At 39.5% G+C, this 20,988-nt stretch overlaps 2 protein-coding genes across 2 annotated transcripts in view; both read left to right on the forward strand.

Annotated features, from left to right (window-relative positions):
- The window catches only part of Mamo (zinc finger protein 628-like), a 20,658-nt gene extending 19,799 nt beyond the window's left edge, over positions 1 to 859 (forward strand). The window contains exon 4 of the mRNA XM_070295842.1: positions 1 to 859. This exon is cut by the window's left edge and continues 711 nt beyond it. The gene's annotated coding sequence lies outside the window, so the exon portion shown is untranslated.
- Positions 1 to 20,988, forward strand: part of LOC138933604 (zinc finger protein 791-like) — an 80,797-nt gene that overhangs the window by 49,604 nt on the left and 10,205 nt on the right. The gene's annotated exons all lie outside the window — the stretch shown is intronic.

The following is a 20,988-nucleotide window of genomic DNA, read 5'->3' on the forward strand; positions in this document are numbered from 1 at the left end:
CACATTGTCGCCATCGCCGATCGCGCGAACCCATCCACGACGACGACGACGACGACGGTGTCGTTCCCGCTTCCGGTACCGCCGCCGCAACGCGTTCCTCCGACGTCACTCTGCACGTTTCGTCCCGCTCCCGCCCGACACGTTTCCCGATTCTTTCCCGATACCACTCATCTCCTCTCTCGTCCACCTGATTGCCATGATCGCGAGCGTCATGACGCATTGCACCCACCGCGGGCCGCGCGACGCGCGACTCTCCGCGTCGTCGTCATCTTATCGGCCCCCAAACAATCGAGCGACGGGGCAAGAAGCCGGCGGTGTGTTTCTAGTTAGTCCTGTGATTTTGGTTAGGATGGTTGGTAAACGCGTGTTCAGGGGGAGGGACACGTTAATAACGAGCTCCCTCGTTTAATCAGTGCTTTAAGACGAAACGTTTAGCTTACTATATACATATAAATATATAAATATATATATATATATATATATATATATATATATATATATATATAAATTATACGTATATATATATCGATAAATTATTGATGGTATATATATACATATATAAATATATACATATATACACATACAAATACACGTACACATACACACACAAACGAGCGAGATGAGGTTTGTTAAAAAAAAAAGAGAGAAGAGGGGAAACGGACGAAGTGAAATAGGACGACAAGAATAAACGGGGAATGGACAAGGAAGGGGGAAGGAGGGAATTTAAGCCGCCACGGTTGGTGCTTTTAAGAGATTTTGATAAAATGCTGTGAATATTATATTGATTACGATTAACTATAAACTATTGTAATAATGTACTAACGTTGTACGATGTACGATGCGACTGTTGTTGATACGATTGAGAATATTTTATACAGTTGACACGGGGGGGGGGTTGGGAATGTTGAGAACGTGCGTAGGAGGGAGGGTGGGGTGGGTTGAAGGAAGAGGGATAAGCAGGAAACGTCCACTTAGCGAAATTCTACGCGGTGCAATTTGATTCGGTGTGGACACGCAGTTTATAAATTTATAATAGAAAAAAATTCAGAGAGAGAGAGAGAGAGAGAGAGAGAGAGAGAGAGAATTTGTTGCGAGTGCGCTGGCATTAGTGGCTTCTTCGATTGACTTTTGTTCCTCATTTTTTTTTTTTTTTTTAAGTCGACATCATCTTCCTTCGCGCTTTCGTCGTCGCGAGTCAACGAATCATGGACGCGTTTGACATACGAGCGATGCGCATTGCGCCGAAAACACGGATCGTTTTCGCAAAATGCATTCTTCGGAGTTTTTCATCCCCCAGCGATCCCCTAGCATGCGGGGATAAGTCGCTGCAAAGGGATTCGAAATAAAATCGAGCACGTGATTCCCGTAAACACCGCGAGGCTTCTCGGATACGTTTCCGCGATGCAACTTTTTCCACATACAGATCAAGAGTCGCAACGAATACGCGATGACGCGGTGGCCATTGACACAGTGCAATACCTGACTACGTGACACACCATTCTATGTTACTTTTTTTTATTCATATATAGTCTAATTCTTATTTAACATTCTTAAGTAAGATAGTGTAATAGTGTAATAGCGCTCTGAGACTCGGTTTCCGTGTGATACCGTCTTTTATTCCATATTCTCGCGAATTCATCTTTATTTATTTATAGCCCTCGAAAAAATCACTCGGACGTGCGTGCTCTTGGAAAAGACACGAGGTTTCCACGTGGATTTCATTTCCACAGTTACGATTCATCGCTCAGCGAACAGAGTATCGATGATAAATCGCACATTATTGTCTCAGAGTCAAATATGAATAAATTAAACGCGGCAGACATCCGCGACAAAGATCAGCTTGACAGGATATTTAAAATAATAGACATGTTTTCCGTATATTCCTGCTGCACAGCATCAAGATAATCTTTGACTTTTTTCGTAATTTTTTAAAAATCTTAGTGAGAAATATCTTGATAGTCGAGAGAAAATTCTTTTAATCATCAAGTCACAGGAATCCCTTAATCTAATCATTTATAATTGAAAATAATAGATATAGCGCAATAGTAAAGTAACATATCGAAAAATTTCCGCAAAGGAAGAATTATTTGGATTTTTATCCACAAATCTCATGTAGCATATCTGTTACAGTACATCCTGCGTATTTTTTGCGTAATATACACGATGACCCCAACGTTCGAGTGATACGAGAACCAGTATTCGAGATACATACTTTTGTTTTCCTATTAGATAAGGTAAGGTAATTAATATTAACGCGTACGCAAATATGGCCCGTGCGAGCAGACTAGCGGCTTTTTTCCGAAAATTCTCGGAGACGATCACCGTCGACAGCCGATCGGTCCGATTCCTCAAAGGCGAGGATACAAATGTAACTCCCGCTTGATTTTCTCACAGGGTAATTTAATTCGGCGCGACATGCGAGGACGAAAAACAGGCGCGCGTCTTTGCGTATCCTCGAAAGCGATAAACATGCTATCGCGGTCGCAGGCGATTACATGCGAACGCAGACGAGCTCTTTTTCCGTCTCTTCCTTTTAAGCGATTCGATGAGCGCATTGTATATTTAGCAGCCACTTATTTTCCATCGTTCTCCTCGCAAGGGCCTCCCCCTCCCGCCGACCGAGTCGAGTCGCTCGAAATCGATCGATCTCTAAAATATTCATCGCATTCCGTGCGCGGAGGCCTGCGAAACGGCATCGAGAAAGAATCGCCTCGCAGAGAATAGGCAGGTATCGGATAGTCGGGGTACGAGCCAATTTCGATCTAAACTCGCCGCGAATAGATAATCTCTTTAAAGTTGACCCTAGAATGCTAACTGTCGTTTTTAAAGAAACGCGTACATCTCGGAGAAGCGTTATCGTTTTTGAAATAAATTTCGCATTGGAAGGCGTTATTTTTGAAATAATAACTTAATATTTTAACAGCGTTAAACTCTTCAAGTATTACGGGATACATGAAAGAATTTCAACACACACATATATCTTCAATTTACATTCATCATTTTGATGACGTACATTTTACTTGGTATTCGAGGGTTAGTAGTAGACAATGGGCAGCTAAGTGATTTTATTTAGAGCTGTGATGATTATACAAATTGTTCTCACTCGAATTCTTATCGCGCGTTCTTTTCAGCCGATTCGCGAGTGGCACAATCGTTTCTCTTTTCGTTTCCGAAGAAAGTCGACGCGTCTACGTCTCGATGATCGTGACTTCTGTGCGACTTCTGTGATATTTCACTTTATTAACACGCAATGCACTTGTCACGTATCGTCTTACATTCCATCGCTATCTTAGTTTTAATCGCGACGATATAAAATGCACCGTCTTTCGTTTCGATATTCGATTCGAGAACGCGAATCCATCGACGCGTGTGATTTTAATTGTGATCTCTCTCGAGCGGCGTTAAACTTAATTCAACGTTTCGTCTCGTTCGATTCCGAGTCGTTAGAAATTGTTTGCTTTAGGAAAATATGCGAATTTTACTTTTGGATCTGCGCTTGCTTTACTTAATTAAATCCTTTAAACGCGCAGCACGATACTCGAGAGACGTAGGCACGGACGCGAGCCAAAGATTATTCGAGATAAAATGAAATACTGATGGTCCGAAAGAAATTTTATTTTGTTATACAAAATGATATAAATCTTTGACTCTTCGTTTGAAATTAACCAGAAGCGCGATTTATTTTGTTATACCCGTGTAAAGAGAAAAAAGTATAACGCGCGAATCAATCCATTCGATGGACACAAGGACAAGAATTTCGTTCTACCGTATACGAACCGCCGAATCCCGGTTTCGTGTAGCTTTAATTAGAATATTCGTCCGACAAAACGGTATTCCGGGTTTTTAATTAATATTTACGCGTGACGGTGCCGTTAATGACTGGCGACCGTAAGGGTACATTGAAATGAGAGTTTCGCCGCGATTTCTGAACGAGTCTGATTAGAGAGTTGGCGTTTGGCAAATGGATCATAAAGTTTACAAATACCGTATCAAAAATGTTTTCAGCGGGTTATAAATTTTGAAATACGATTAATTAAATTTGCGCGGCGTTACACAGCGGACGCGTCCGTCCGTCCGTCCATCCGTCCGCGCGATATTAAAATAATGATATCGCAAAATTAAATATTCCACTCTTGCTCTTGTCCATTAAATTCTATACTCGAAGCTCAAATATCATTTCTATCACCGCGTGCAGTTTTTCGGATGTAAGCGTTATTCTATACACACGTTCGCGTATCTATTCATTAATTTATTCATTCGATCGTATATTTCGTAACATATAAATTGAATCCGAAGAGAAATAGAATGGAAAGCACTTTTGCTTATAAATGCCGAGCGATAGATAAAGAACGGCAGTGAAATCAGAATTATTCGAATCAATAAATTCTCGCATTGCGCGTAAACAAAGAAAAATGAGAAAATTTTATTTAGCAAAAATAAAATTTAAAAAAAAAAAAACTGCATGCGCGACACAGTTTAAAGGACAAATCGATATTTGAGAGTACTTGAGAGTATATCTGCGTTGTTGTTCCTTAAAACGATTGCTATTATCTCCGAACATGCTCGTTTACATCCCCTTTTTACTTTCTATTCATGCTATCTTGATACTCTCGTCGACAATAATATCGTGTAAAATATTAATTTGTCACAATATATACCGTCGCCAATTTGTATATAATATCCTTGTGCCGGGGGCGTTGTATTACCAAAAAAAAAAAAAAAAAAAAAAACGGAAAGATGAGAGGAAAAACTTGTATATGAATCACAGCTGCTTGAAATTCATATCGCGATTTGCTCGCAACTCCTTCCGAGTTTATATACGCGTTAATTTTCCGCGTAATCGCGCGAAGCTACGCACTTTTTATTATCCCGATCGTGTGGTAAACAGCCGAGGAGTTTTTTTTTTTTTTTTCCGTCACGACTTATCTCGTCGACGACGATATTCTTTTCGCGTCGTGTCGCGTCTGTTATCCACTCGAGTCGGTCGAATCGATCGACAAGGAAAACGCTGATGCCAATCGGAGGATTCCGCGCCGCGGATATAACCTTGTAATCGTAAAAATATAATGAACGCGGAGAACTGCATAATGTGCGTCGGATACCGCCCTGCGTTATCGCATCATTTACGAATGTGTGTATACGTATGGATCGCGCGCGCCCGCGCACATCACGACAGATAAATCATAAATTGGGCAGTGACGCTCAAACGCTACTCGCGGTATCGTTTGCGCCCCCTTTATCCGCGCCCCTCTTGTCGAAAGTTAAACCCAAAGAATAAATTGAAGGGAAAAATCTGGAAACTGTACTTACGCGATGGGAATACTCGTACTTTTTATCCCGATACGAATAGAATCATCGGGCAAGCGCGTACGTGACTCCGCATTCAGCGAAATGAAAAGCGATAGAGGACGATCGAGCGGAAATTTGGGCGCGACCTACTTCGCGATCTGGTGACAGCACTTCGACATCGGACGCGATTTCGTTCCTCGTGTCGGATAGAATCGGGCTCGTCGCCTCGCCTCGCCTTGTCTGTTCTCATCGCGTTAATCCAACTCGCGAGGTTTCTTTGACGATCGCATAGTTTGTCCCATCGTCGATTTTACGACATCGTCCCGTTTACGCAACGATACGTCATTACTACGCGTCGCGGAAGTACATGTATATGTATAGTTGCAATTATTCACGCCGCGAACATAGAACGCAAGATACAGATGGGCGATCTCGCCGTTAAGTGCAATCGAGAGAAGAATTAATGAGCGGCACGACGCGACGTGCATCGCTGGCGTAAGGTACAATCAGCAAAGTTCCAATTAACGTAGGTTTTAAGTTATCCAACGGCTCGTGTACACGTAGGATGAAGAAAGAGAGAGAGAGAGAGAGAGAGAGAGAAAAAAAGAAGGAAGGAGAGCGAGATTTGACATTTAGCCTCATAACGGCTCTCTTCTATTTCAAAAGGTATCTTTTTTCCACTTTGTAAAAATCGTTCTGACATCCCGTGTCTCACGATCACGAATATTATTTTGTGTGCGATAGATGTGGGTCAGTGAAATATTTTTTCTCATCCTTATGTAAGATAATAATTGTACAAGTGTATCCTTTTTCCTTCGAAATTCAAGATACGATACGCTATATAAATGGTTAAATGACGAAATCATATATTTATTTAGCAAAGAGGTTTAATTGTGTAACGATATTTCCTTAACAGGACAATCGTCACTGGTGCAGCTGTCGTGTATTAATTAATTGCGAGTTAATTATTTTTCCGACGACAAAAGAAGTCCGTAACGTGTCTTCAATTAAGTCATGCGCTTCTTATATTTTGTTTAACACCTTCTCAACCTTCTCGCTCGCTCCCCTGCCTCCTTCCTATCGCGATTCCTTCTCGATCTCATCTCCTCGCCGCGGATCCTCGCGAGAAACTGCACGTGTCTCGTATATTATTGTATGATATCGGACTGTATTATACATAGGGAGAATTTGTATGTATATTTTCCGCAAGTATTTTTCGTTGCGTACACACATACGCGCACTTTTAGGCTTTCGTTCCGTTTAAGAGCGACTTTGGCCAAAAATACTGAAGGGATCGTTTAAGATCGTACGAAGCTCCTGTCGCCTGTCTTAGGGATTGCTTTTAATTTATTTTCACTTATTTATTACCATCGGTGAGCTGGAAATTAGAGGACAATTAGAGATAATTCTTAGATTCAATTTTTGGAGAAAAATGCACCCTTTCGATCCTCCATTCCCGCCGTCGTCAAGGGTCCTAGCTTAGTTTCGTAGCAACACTTTTGTGTGTAAGTTTTTGTTCTCTAAAGTTCCTAAAAACCCATTCTAATTCAATTGTACATAGCCTAGATATAGTTTGTACTTATACTAGAAAACGTGAAGACGTAATGTCGTCATAATAACGATACGTTACTGTAATGCGCCGCGCAAAGCGAAACTACGGCGAGAACAGTTTTGTCAAGATATCCGAAAACCTGATGCAGGCCAGTCTTGAGCGTAATATTTCTTGGAGTAATCCGTCGAGCTCGATCGATTGCGTTTCCGCCGGTACCCACTTCCGTCCGCGTGCGTTGTGAGATTTTTTTCCTTGATAAATATAGAGCGTAATTCTCTCTTAAGTTTTTCGCGCTAATCCCGCGCGTCAGTATGTTTGGCGAAAAGTCTGCTCATAGAATCACGGACGTACGAATGTAATAGGATGGAGCATATATGAAATAATCGTGTCTAACGTGTTACGTGTTGCAAAAATACCGCTCCTATTCGAAATCTCTCATCGAACCACAAGCGTATTAATTTATCTTCAATCGCTGATTTTATTTAAATGTAGAAATATTTTACATAATATTGAACAAATTTCAATATTTATACATATATATATATATAAAAAAACACTCTTACCAAAATAGAGAAACATGAGAATTTTTTATCATTGTACGAGTTATATCATTATTACATAGAATTGTAATAAAAATGTGACAAGAAAGAGAATGATGCATGTAAACAAAATTCGAACAGATGTAATACAATTTCAAACTCATCACACTGATTAAGTATATCTCATATACTCCATTCTGTTACACTCTCGCGCGTCTCGCGTGTCTTGAGTAGAGCGGCGCGATGCGATACAAGGAGCGCGTTTGTAAATACAAAGCGCTATTCATTCTCTTGCCAGGTGTCATGATGCAATACATCCACACATATCGAATAATAGACTAATTCCTCTAGTTAGAGTTCCTGCGCAGGGAAGGCAGTTTACCGACAAGTGGACTTTCTCGCCCTCTCTTTCGGCATCGGCAGACACGACGCGACAAAAAAAAAAAAAAAAAAGGCACACGGAACAACGTGCGAATTCTGCGAAACGATGGATTCATTTCCACATCGCGATCATCAATTTTTTTTCGATCGTTCTTCGCGCCTGTCTCTTTCTTGCTACTCGTATCTGGAGTGTGAAGCTGAGCGTAGAGGCAAGAGATCGAAATATGATCGCTAATAGGGAAGAAAAAAAAATCGTCAGATGCATTATTGTTCGAAAATCTTGCGACAAAGTCCAAAAGTTATTTAAGAAAAAAAAAAAAACATAAATCTATCGTACAATTTGATTTTTAATTTCATAGAATACAAGAAAAATTATACATCAATTTTAGTGCACTGCCGCGAATATGTCTCATATGACAGATAAGAATAAATAGTTTTTATATCCTATAGAGAATTTACACGGATATGTGTAGTGTATATTAATCCTAATTATATATGTGAATTCCAAAATTATTTAAAAATTTGAATGTCAGAATTCAGAAAAACGTGCAAATTTTTATTTCTAAGTTTATTTAAATGAAATGTACGTGCACAATATATAATATAATAGGCTTTAATGTTTAAATGAATAATTTGATAAAATTCTTCAAAAAGTATTCAGAACAAAATCCGCAATAATATTTATTATATATGCATTTCGACATTAAAAGCATAATATCGCTTACGCATAATATTTACTTGCATCGATAACATAATATATATTTATAGAGAATGGCGAGATCGTTGCATAACATTGGACGAAGCGATAGTGTTCTAAATACGATTAGCAATAAAAGATAGAGAACGCACGAGCAATAATCGAGCGTGAAGATTCCAACAACTAACGCACGAATGTAGACATAATAAAATGCTCTATGTTTCTATTTTAAAAGCCGTTGATATAGTTTCGATCAATTTCCCCCGCGCGAGAGATGTATTCCTTTTATCTTTTCTCATTTAGTAGAAAATACACACATTGACAGTATTAAAAGAGTTACAAAGAGTTAAGTAATCCTGTCGAGCTTGTTCCGAGCGTATATAATATTTTATCCGTCGTTAATTTTATATAATATATACACAGACATGTATATATAAATATCGTTTATTACGGACACGACGTATGCAATTGGCAAGCAGTTTTAACAAAAAAAAAAAAAAAAAAAAAGAAAAAAAATATAAGATATTAGGGTAAATTGTCGTTCCGATTGAATGCAACGCGTATATGAATGGATGCGTGCATGCGTGAATGCGTGCGTGAATTCGCGCGCAGATGTTGCGTGAGCGTCTCGCGCGAGTGCGAATGACGCGGAGCGCGTGTGAGGAAATAACCGGCAGCAAAAGAAAAAAAGAAAGAAAGAAAGAAAGAAAAACATGTCAGATGTACAATAATTATTTAGGTACTTATTACGCCAAGCCGTGTGTCGCTGTATTGTTTCCGGACTAAAGTTCCTTAGGGGCACGCGAATTTGCTCCGAATTCGAAGGCCGGCCCCGATGTGATGACGGTGCTTTGTTTCTCTTTTAATTGTACTATTAATTTTTATCACCATCTCTCCTTATACGCAGTATACTTAAGTTACGTAAGATTTATTTTGTTATTCTAACATACATACATTATATTATAATATTATTATTAATTATTATTATATTAATTATTAATATTATTATTGAAAAACTATTCGGTATATTACTATTAACGTTTACTTAAGCATATATTATTAAAATATATGGATACCTATTTTCAAATACAAATTTCCGTTTCGCAATATTTTTTATTTTATTTTCCTCGTGCGAAATCTTTTAGCCATTGATACCTATCCCATCTCGTGTGCGTTTATCCAGTCTTATCGATAAGTATATTCAACGCTACTCTCTTTCTCTTTCTTTTCTTTTTCTCAATCACCGCTAATTATATTATAATGTATAGTCGTCATCTTATTAAGTTCCTCCGCACACGTGTACGATATACTTTGCTTCTCAATAATTTTGAAAAACGTTTCGGTTGAGCATCCCTGCTACGAATCGGCTATTATTAATTCCAGCTCAAATGTGGCTCATGCCGGGAATTCGCATACATCGCGGGCATAATATTACATACGTAATATTCATCGGCGAATTAAACGCGTTTTTCACGCAGGTCGCAAAATGTGGCGCAATATCGAAACGTGGCGAGGGATATCCGAAAACTTTTGCCATCGGTGTACAAGTCCCTCGATGCGCGTTATCGAGTTCCTATATACAATATATTGCGGAAGTGTATATATTTCTCACACACGATATGTCCATGATTGTATTGACGAGCGACGGACTGTCGTGCAGACGGGGGTAACTGTACGATTATCCAGTCGATAGAGAATCAACGATAGAGAATACAATGGACGAAGAAATTTATTCGAAAAGGAAATTCGATCGCATTTGGCTATTATCGCGAAAAGAAAACGTGAATCGATATCGGTAAGGCCGCCGGCGCACTCGATCGATTGTAATATAAGTAGACGTTAACAATTAACGAGTCGAAAATGGGAGAGAAAGCACACGCAACAAATGACATAAGCATATACCTATGTATAGTATTTTATCGCAAGGCATAGGCGAACAGTATGTGTAGACTTGTACGACTTACACGTAGGCGAGACAGCCTTACTATACACACGCGTATTATTGGCAGGCACGTCAGCGCAACGTAATATGTGTGCGTGCGTACGTGGTCTGTAGGACAGCGCGTAAAGCCGGTTGGTCTCCAATACGCATTACGTTACGTTCAATTATTCCAAATCAAAAGTATTGAAATAATAATGGAGCATAATTTTCTACATAGAATCGTTTTCAACACAAATCGGCGAATTTATATTATTATTATTATTATTAATTTCTCAATTTCTCATGCGTTTTCGCAAATGTTGATCCGTGATTGAGTCGAAGAAGGGGTATCTTCGGTGAAAAGCATTGGAGACGACGACTGACCCAAGCGAATACACCAATGTGCAAAAGGTTCGTGCTGTCCCTTTCGCGACAGCTATGCCCACGTGCGTATCACAAGCGCGATGGATTTACAGTGTGCGTGAACGAAAACATTCGCATATCAGTTTCTACTTCATATCAAGGTGCATCAACGACGGTGAACCATCCACCAAAACTCGATCGTAGGCTATCGTAATGCGCGAAAAATTTCGCGCGCGCGCGCGCGGGGGAGGGGAAAAGAAAAGAAAAGAAAAGACGACGTACCGATCCGCGGATCTGACGACGCGGCTCTCCAAGTGAAATTCGTTCGTTTCCGCGCGATCCATCCATGGATCGTGCACGAAAGGGTAGAGAAATGAATGTCTCGAGTCGCGACATTTTCGTACGAGACGCCGCGACTTCGAATCTCGCGGAGAACGAGACGCATCCGGCGCTCCTTTATTCGTTGAATCTCAGGAATAGACGTTAACGCATTCGCCGATTCGCAGATTCGCGATTTCGAACTGATATTTTTTATTCGGCCTTTTCGCGATCGCGCGCACCCACCTCTTCCTCCTCCTTCCCGATCGGAGGAAGGGAGGGGAAACGTAAAAGTTCAACAAACGATCTCCCATCACCGCGTGTTTTTAGGCAGACGTTATATAGAGACGCGTTAATCGCTCCTGTACATATAGAAGAAGTTGCGTGTCAGTATAGAGGCGCTCATACTCGTTGATGCCTTCCTTTATATGTTTCCAACGACTGTATTATTACGCGAATGCACTCACACGGCGATGACAAGCGGGCAGTTTGCACGAACCTGGAACCAGGTCAGGGGATGAGAGCTTATGCTTAACGCGTAAAATTGCAATTATCGATTAATCGCGCTAGCCGGATATTCGAGTATCCAATACGAAAGGCAAACGCGGCGCCGGGAGCTCTTTATCGGTTATATCGACGAAACGCTGTAATAAATTTGTACATCTTGTAAATGCAAATTTACAAACTATTCCCGACGAGAGTTGCCGCTTTAATTTCGGTCAATGTGTATCCGTCTAATTATGTCGATCTGATTATCGAGTAAACTCCCGATGAAATTTTCGCTAATTGCGATCAATTTTAATAAGAATAAAAATTATACTCTTGAAGATATATTACAATTGGCGAATATGTACAGGGAAAAAAATCGTAGAATCGAGAACGCTTCGATACGGACTTAGGAACGTAATCCTAAGATTGAAAAAGACGCCCTCAACCTTTGACCCGAGCCGATAATTATTATTGTTAAAATGGGGAGAGAAGTGCGCGAGACAGAACAATAGTAATAAATATTTAAGATTAACGTAATTGAGAGGAGAAGAGATCGATAAGTGACGACGAGCAAATAGCTCGTCGCAATAGTTGCTCATGGAAGAGAAGATCGAGCGATCGTACGACAAGATAGATGCAATGTAGCGATCGAGAGACAAAAATTGGCGCATTTTAATTCTAGATGTAATATATAAAAAATAAAAAAAAAACGCGCTCGATATATATTTTAGATTTTAATTACTAGGAGACTGACTGAATTGGGGAAAAGGGGTCACACGGGGATACTTCTTACATGTTGACGGTATCGCGCGAGAAAGACTGTCGCGATTTATCTGCACGATCTACTCTATCGACGTTTTTGGCGGGGATGGCAAATTTAAATTTTATTAGATACAAAAGAAGACGATTCACTGTTAATTAGTGTGAGAAGTTGTTATTTAAAGCTTTTTATCAAATTCGATCCGATCGAGTAATTGTAAATGCGATAATAAATATATTTGATTCCTCGCGCGAATATACAATACATATAGGGAGAGAAAAAGTTGCACGCGAATTTCGAAATTTGAGAATAAAAACGATATTGCACACAACGAGATTTGTAGAGGGAGCGTGCAGATGGGACGGGGGGGGGGGGGATATCGTTATTCGGACTGATATATAATTGTAAGCCTCTAGAAGCCTCTCTTTCACAAATTTCCAAGGTTACACGCTTGATCGCACAAAAGGTGTACCGCGGATTGTCCGGTGCTTCACGCGTTCCCTCGTTCTTACAGGATCCTTACTCTCTAATTGATATCGCGATTAATTACCTAAGCAAACTCGAAACTGTTGCGCACCATTGTCAGAGAAGCGTGAAACGATGCGATCGCGTCGCGCGCGTGCGGTTAATTTCGACGATTCGTTAGCTTCGCTCAACATCTTCTCTTCTATAAAATCGCCGCAGCGCCGTGAGCGAGTAAGGGGAAAAGGAAAAAAAAAAGAAACGTAGGCGAATACAATGAAAATGAATATATCACACACATACACACACACACACACATATAGGAGAACTTACTACGCAATGAATCCGATAGCAATAAATGTAAAAAAGAGGCGAAGAGGAGAAGGAGAGGAGAGGCAACTACGCGGAGACGTCGAAACGCATGTAATCGATGCTATGTATATCGTTTTCAACTGACATCCATTCGTTTCCGCGTCTCCGATCACTCTCTCTCTCTCTCTCTCTCTTTCTCTCTACACTATACATATATAAATAAATAAATGAATACATATATATATATATGGAAAAAATATATATTATATATATGTCAAGAGATATTTATACTAGTATTTTAATAGTTTAGTACATAATACACGATATATAAGTACATATATATATATATATATAATAAAAAGGAAAAAAGGCGAATGTGTAATATATAATACAAAGATCAGAATATGAGAGAAACAGAGCGAGCGAGTGAATGAGAGAAAGTGAAATAGATTAAAACACTCTGCAAATATATACACTCTGTAAATATATAAAACACACATATAGAAAAAAATATTATATATTCTACGATATATTATACACATATACAACACAAAAAACATACATATATATATATATATATATATATATATATATATATATATATTGAATATGACTAGTGATACAAATATATAGTTATTGTATACACCAGCATATAGAGACAAATATGTGAATAGGAATTAATCTAAACTGAAATTAACTATAGACAATGAATATTTAATAATTAAGACAAAGTTTATTATGTAAAGATGCATAGGCATTATTACTACGGGGACACCTAATCATAATTATTGACATTATGATAAAAATTAGGCTGAAAAAAAGAACTTAGAGCACGATGAGAACATGTTGATAAAGTTTCTTAGGTAGGACTATATATACATATTATATATACATATATATACATATATATATATATATATATATATATATATGTATATATATACTTTATTGTTTGTACATTGGGCACGAGTGCTCTCTTATTTTACTGTGATCCATGTTTTGTACAATTTTCGAAGGTCGCATCGCATATCCATGAGCTAGCATTAGGCAGCATTGCTTTTTCGCCATTTTTATCCCCCGACTCGTCGTCCTGGGTAAAACAATCGCGTTTTCGACGAAAATTCACCTACACGTATAATCCTCGCAAACATCACTCATACTGGAATAACGCGGAGCGCGTACTCAAATTTACAACCACACGAGCAGCGAAATTGCAAATATTCGATAATAGTTGTTCATCGAGATTTAGAATCCATTTTTCGCCTAAATCATTGATTTTGCTTGACAACCACACAGCCGCTATTAACTGACGTTATATCATGAAAATCAAAGTTACTTTCGTCCGGTTAAGAAATTCGACGAAAGATACAAATTATCGCTGAGATATTAAACATGCCGTTCTTCCGGTCGTGATGAATACAGGATGACTTTGCAAACGTGAGAAACGACGAGAGACATTTGGAGAAAATTTTTGATCCGCTTACTCCGCTATAATTTTCCCGTCGAAGTAGAACTAGATGGAAATATATTATTTCAATATTGTTACTTTCATATTCCTCCACGTCAAAATTTTCGCGATGATATTTTTCTTTCTGAAGACGCGATATCTTAATGAAAGAATGTAATCGATCCTCGCGGACTGACTAAACTCAAAAAGCAGCATTGAAAGATGCATTCATATCAATGTAATATTTATGAAAGACCAACATGTTTGCGCGAAGGAACGACAACGAAAATATTAGGTTGATACAAAAAATTTTGACATATTTCTCGAGAATAAGATTAAAAAGAAAATTTTATATGCTGATATAATCTCTAGTAATAAAAAATAATTTATTTCATTTTTTAATTATCAGGATATTTTTTGTTTAAATATATATATTTAAAAAAGAAAGAGTTGTTTGTTTACAAACCTTTTTAAAATGTACAAATTTTCATTTAAAAAAGAGCTTTATAGGAAGAAAAAAAAAATAATAATAATAATCCCTCTTTCACTCTTGACCTAATATCTTCGTATTCCACTACTTTTTTTTTGCTTCAAATTATGAAATAAAAATGTGTAATAATGATCTGCGATCAAAGCATTCGTGGATCGGTGGGCTTGCGAAATGTGCGATAGAAAAATCATTACGATATAAAATTGTTGTAGGAAATCGCGCGAGGGCAGAGTCATCATGAGTATCGCAAAATTATTTACGTTGGGCGAAAACCTGATGGGATGCACGCGCGTGTCAAAGTGCATCTCTTAATCGCGTCGTGGATGCATATAGGGGAGGAAGAGAGAGAGGCGCGATAAAAAAGTGAATAGGAGAGAGATACCCTCCTTTTACAGTTCACAGTATATCTCTGTACACGCACCCGCGCACGTATTCTCGAAAACGGAAATAGGAAGTAAAGGAGAAAGAAGGAGGCATACAAAAAAAAATTACGTAAAGGGGGGGTTGGAAAGAGGGATGCCTCTGGAGTAATACCAACGGTTATAGCGGTTCGATCTCTCGCGAGTTGGCCGTGGGTACACGCACACCGACGATAGGGTGGACAGGGAAAATCGGTATATATATAAATTTGGAGGACACGTGTGTTCCGAGAGCGTGAGAGAAGGAAAGATAAGAAGAGAGAGAGAGAGAGAGAGAGAGAAAGAGAGAGGATGAGAACAAAAATGGATAAACGAGAGAGGGAAGGAAACATAGGTCAGGGGTTGTTTTCACCTGGCGCCGCCCCAAGTCACGCCTACCTGCGCGATTCCGAACGTAGAGTAGGTAGGTACGCCTACGCGTGCGATTACCAACACGCGACACATACGTATATATACACGCGCGCGCCGCGTGCTCTGCATCTACGTCGTCGCGCGCGTTTCCAATATATATACACGCGTGCGTGTGGGATTGAATATATGTGTGTGTGTGTGTGTGTGTGTGTGTCGCCGTTCGCGCACATGTGCTAGCTCCCGGTCTGACAATGAGCACGTCAAGCCTACGCCTACTGCCTCCGCGCACACACATCGACGGGTACACACGATCGACTACTACTACCGAATAGCGCCGAGCCGTGTCTGACTCCTACCGCGAGCGCCGGCTGTCACTACTAGCCCGGTTCGCGAGTGGGATCGCGCGGGGTGCGCGTTTCGCGAGTTTGCGGATCGGGTCACCCGCTGACACGTTCCCGCCTTGCTCCTACAAGCGGTATAATTTCGATTTTCGGATGTCCGCGGCGAGCCGTGTTATGCGAGGACGCGAGTAAAAAAAAAATATCTACGCCGCTAGGAAGTAATTGGTTGATAGGCTAGCACATAGGGATGACAGGAGATGACTATATTTTGATAGATATAGAAGACATGTATATTTTCTATTAAAAATTGAAATCATTTTATGTTAACGCGATATGGTGAGAATTAATCTTTCAATCGGAAGAAATCAAAATTGGATTAGAATTTGTATATTAAATTGTATTTTAAAATTGCGAATAGATTATATGAAACTTATACAGGAGAAATCTCATATATAAAAGCGCTTAATTGTCCATATAAAAGAACTGTCCGATTATATCTTGATTAGACTTACGTTTTCTAGATTGGGATTAAATAGAAAAGTTGGTTTATCGCTCGTTTCGAACGCCAGTTACACGATTAATATACGATTAATGATTCTGTCAATATCTCGAATGTAATGTTGATTGCATGGTAATCACGCGATGATTAAAATCGAATAAGGAAATTATCGAATCTCGAATATCGTTTACTGTTAAAACGAAACAAAAGAGAATAAAAAAATTGGCTTATATATTGCGTATAAAATTGCTACGATCAACGCTACACCCAGCGCTTTAAGCATCATCAATATTTTGTTGACCATATTATAATCTTATAATGGACAATTTAAGCTACTGACGCTAAAAAAAAAGTTAAACCATGAAAACATTGTTTCCAGATAGTTTATAAAATCACGTTAAAAAAAAAAGAAAAATTACAACTTTGGTTTGATACTACCCCATTAATTCTTTTGATATAAATCTGTTAATTCTTCTCGAATTGAATATGAACGTAGAAATACATCGATCGGTTCGATCATCTTGCGATAGTATTTTTTGTTATTTCCTTTTTTTGCTCTTTTTTTTTTACGAAGCTCGCAATTTTTCTTTCGTAACGCGAGGAACAGACGGCTCTTCGTTCGCGTCGACGACGTCGTCGTCGTCGTCGTCGTCGTCGTCGTCGTCATCGTCGTCGGGTTCGCATCCGCGCGCACGTGTGTCCCACATCTACGGGATAGAGACAGAGACGAGCGGCGTGTATGCACAACGCGCAAGGTGAGACGCAGAGCGACGTGTATACCGACTCGTGAAGCACGCGCACCCCCTCGCTCTCTCTCTCTCCCCGCTCCTCCCTCCTTTTCCCTCCCCCTCATGTCCGCGCGACGGACCGCGGGTACGTGCCTGCTTGTCGCTCCGTTATTAATGGGATCTCTTCCGCGGGAATTCCGCCAATAAGGTCGACGCGCAGGATCACGGTCTCTCTCTCTCTCTCTCTTTATCTTTCTTTCTCGCTCTTTGTCGCTATCCCCGCGTTTCTTCCCTTCCCACCCATCCCCGGTATCTCGACGCTCAGCCTTATCGAGCCGCTCTTTCTCCCTCTCTATCCGAGCTTTTCAAAGTACACCGTGTACATGTAAAAAAAAAGCGTAGAAAAAAATTGTACGCCCGACACGTCATATCTTACGGGGCGTGCAGCTCGCCGACCCGCTCGATAACCGCGTTTGATGAATACCGATTTATCGCATCTCGTGCGCGCGTGCGTGCGTACGTACGTGCGTGCGTGTTCGCCACGATGTACGTGGTTACTATCTTACCTGCGCGCGTAATATTTTTTCATCTCGCACGTCCGTGCCCAAGAGTATTCGCAAAACAATTTGATATCTCGGAGATAGTCGAGGACCACGTGTCTGATTTTGTATCGGAAAAGATTATGGGATCGATGATGGGGCGCAACGCGAAAAAGATTCCCTGAATCTCCGCGGATGTGAAATTAATATCGTTTACACGCAAAGCGTACAAAAATATGGAAATAATTTAGCGCATTGAAGAATATGTAGATTTAAAGATAAGATGAAAATAATATTCGAAGAATATGTCTTTTTCCCGAGGTTTTATTTTATATAGAGCCTTACAGAGAAACGTACGCGAATTTTTTTCGCACAGAGAATTTGAAGACGTACGATTATCGACGAAATATATGCGATTAAAAGAATGTACAATGAAAGCTAAGAGTACTGAGAATTTTCAGCATTGTCGGACGTCGATCATATTGTGCGCTCGTTGCACATTTCGCGCCCAAGACGCCACATACGTTTTCTGTCATTGTCCTGCGAAGCAGCATTGTATAACCGCGATACTTAGTAAGCACATCGTTCGACGATCCACGAATGCACAATTTCCATCATTTCCGCGTCCGTTTCTTCCGCGAGCATATATATATACTTGGCGGGCATTTTAATAGTTTATGAAAAAATGCGCGTCGCAAACGAAAAACCACAAGGGATGAGAACTGTTAGTCCTTAAATCTCTTCAGGGATATTAACGCATATTTGTATCTTCAATTTTAGTATATAGAATCCTTTCACGAGAATAATTAATCCTAACGCACAATGATACACATATGTGTACATTATTTTTCATTTTTTTTTTTCAATTTCATTCAATAATCAGAAATCTATTTTGAATAAATATAATATTGAAAAAAAATATAAAATACTTTTTTCCGGCTTTAATAAATACGCTCCCGAAGAGATTAAATTGTTACGATCTATTAAATTGATAAATTCTTAACATTCTCATATTCGTAATATGTAATTTGCAACGGTATGTTACTTACAACGTGAATACGTACTTTCTTCCGTTTTTACAATTAAATATCATGACGTTTTCGAAACGTTGACGAAAATAAATGTCCGTCCGTTGAGGCTCGATTGCAGCACGATCGAGTTTTGTACATACACACACATATATATATACATATTTCTTTTCTGAATTCTCCAGTCAATCCAATCAACTGAGACAGAGAATAAAGTAGAGCACGAGAGAGAGAGAGAGAGAGAGAGAGAGAGAGAGAGAGAGAGCGTATATACACGTACACGGAGGAAAACACACACGCGGAGACAACGCGGTGTTCAATATTTTCGGAGTCACCATGTAGATCGAAATCTCGCATATAGTACTAACAGATTGTATAACGCTTAACTAAGCTTTCCGTATAACGATACGAGAGACATACGAATTGTTATGTTTTCTACAGTAACGTTTGTACTACCGACTTACAACAATATTTGTATAATATACGATACACAGATAGAGAAACAACGTACCTATACAACATAGGTGTTACCCAGATGCAATAACTTTTTTAAACGGTGTTAACGTGAATATTTTTCATACTTGTAACGATACGTTGCGACGTCCCCGCCGTCCGTCCGTTTAACGACGCGACGCGGCCGGTACCGCGGCAACCAACTACTACGTTTCGTTTTGTGCCAACCAGATCTTAGATTTTGCTTTTTCAGAATTTAATAACGTGCTGTTAAAGCGTAACAACACAATGTAATCAGATTTTTAAAGAATCGATGCCCCACATGCCATTCCACCTTAGCACGCATCTCGACACCAAGCGCACCCACGCCCATTCGCTTTATTATCGAATATTGAAGGGAAAGAGCGAGAGAGAGAGAGAGAGAGCGTGTGTGTGTGCGTGTGCGTGTGTGAGATAGAAAAAAAAGGGAAATTTGAAAGACAGGGAGAAATGTGTACAGTGTACGCGCATAGTTCGTCGTTAAAAAAAAAAAAAAAAAAAAAAAGCGGACGTTGTTCTTGAAACGAGGAGAGACGCGGAATTTGGACACTGGCGAGAAAATGTTTGTTTGCTACCGGGGCTCTTGAAACTGTCTCGCGGCGTTAGTAATTCGATTATCGGTCTTTGCGAGAGCGGATGACAGGGAGGAAGGAGAGCTATAAACGGAACGCAAACGCCAATGGTGCCGTTACGATCTCCCCGCGATGCATTCGGTAACGCGCGCTCGATACTCCGAGATGCACCGAGAGTCGTCGCGGGAAAAAATTAGGAGCAATATAACTCGCGTTTTTTTACATAGCTCGGAATAGAAATAGAAAGCTTGAAAATCTCAATGCTTATATACGTAATCAATAACATCGTTAATAATTCTCGCTCCTATACGCTTGAAAATCTTTATTTTAATTGATTTTTTTTTTTTTTTTTTTTTCCCACAAAGGCGCCGCAAAATCGGACGTTAATGCCTCGACCGTTTGTTTCGGGATTCTCTGCATCGTATTCTGGAGATCGTGAAGTTTCTATAACGATAAATTATTATTCCTAAAGATAAAAGATCTCGGAGCTTGAAAAGAGAAAGAGCGAGTAGAGAAAAAGTTACTTTTAAAATAAGAATGTGATTGTATAAAACGTTTAGAAACTACATGACGTGTTGTTCGTTAACTATGCAGTAAATCGCGATTATTCGCAACATTATTCCGCATTGGATTAGCTAATCTTTTCACTTCAGTATAAATGTAGATTACATCCTCATGATCGTGCGTATATTTACTTTGAAATTATTTTAATTATATTTGAAAATGCAATAAGAAAAGGGAAATTGCAAATTAAATCTCTTTTTTGTCGTCGATATCATGACATTAATTAAAAATATTAAAGTTCTAATTTTTCTTTTTTCAATAAAAAAGAAATTATTCGTATCGAAAACTCTCATACGATTCTCTTCAATTATTCGTCATGCCGAAATATTTCATTCGGCTGCACTTCTCTCTACTTTTCAAACACCTTGTATGTGTATGATATCGCGTGATACTCGGAACTCCTGAGTGCGACCTTGCTGATCTTAGATATTATGA

This window comes from Polyergus mexicanus, unplaced genomic scaffold, assembly GCF_030449975.1.
Source record: "Polyergus mexicanus isolate NDT 795.1 unplaced genomic scaffold, iyPolMexi1.0 SCAF_5, whole genome shotgun sequence".
NCBI lineage: Eukaryota > Metazoa > Arthropoda > Insecta > Hymenoptera > Formicidae > Polyergus > Polyergus mexicanus.